This window comes from Penaeus monodon, chromosome 28 (genome assembly GCF_015228065.2).
Source record: "Penaeus monodon isolate SGIC_2016 chromosome 28, NSTDA_Pmon_1, whole genome shotgun sequence".
NCBI lineage: Eukaryota > Metazoa > Arthropoda > Malacostraca > Decapoda > Penaeidae > Penaeus > Penaeus monodon.
Window position 1 is genome coordinate 25808817 of NC_051413.1, and position 705 is coordinate 25809521.

Here is a 705-nt window from a genome sequence, read left to right on the forward strand (position 1 = left end):
TCTTCGTAGAGAAAAAGAAAAGAAAGTGAAGGAAAGAAAAGAGAGAAGAAAAAAATATGGGAATATAAAATGCTCGACAATAAAAACAAAGAGAGTAGACAAGAAAAGGGAGAGGATATACCGGACGGATAAATAGAAAGAAACAATAAAAAGAAATTGAAGAAAAGGAAGCGAGATGAAAAGAAGAGACAAATAAAACCTAAGTAAAAAAAAATACGCTAAAGAGAGGAAGAGAGAAAATCGTGGATAATAAACGAAGAGAAAAATACAAACCAAAAAATAGACTAAAGACAACCATAACTGATAAACGAGGAGAAAAATTCGGAATACAGAAAATCCTGTTAAATAAAGGAACACATAGAAAATTAGAAAGAGAAAAGAAATTATGTAAAAAAAAAAAAATCTGAGACACTGAAGGCAAGGAAAACATTGAGAAAGAGCCAGACAAAGAACGCAGTAAACGAAACAAAAAGAAAACCTAAAATAAATGAAAAAAAAAACGGTAAGATAAGAGAAGATCGAAGAGAGAGAAATCGAGAGAAAAGTGACAAATTGCAAGATAAAATAGCAAACAAACAAACAAACATAAGAAGAATATAAAGACATAGACTATACAAAAAAAAATCAAAAATCAAATCCTAGATATTAAACTTTAAAAAAATAATAATAATAAAAAAAAATAAAAACTATTTACAAGACACAGGA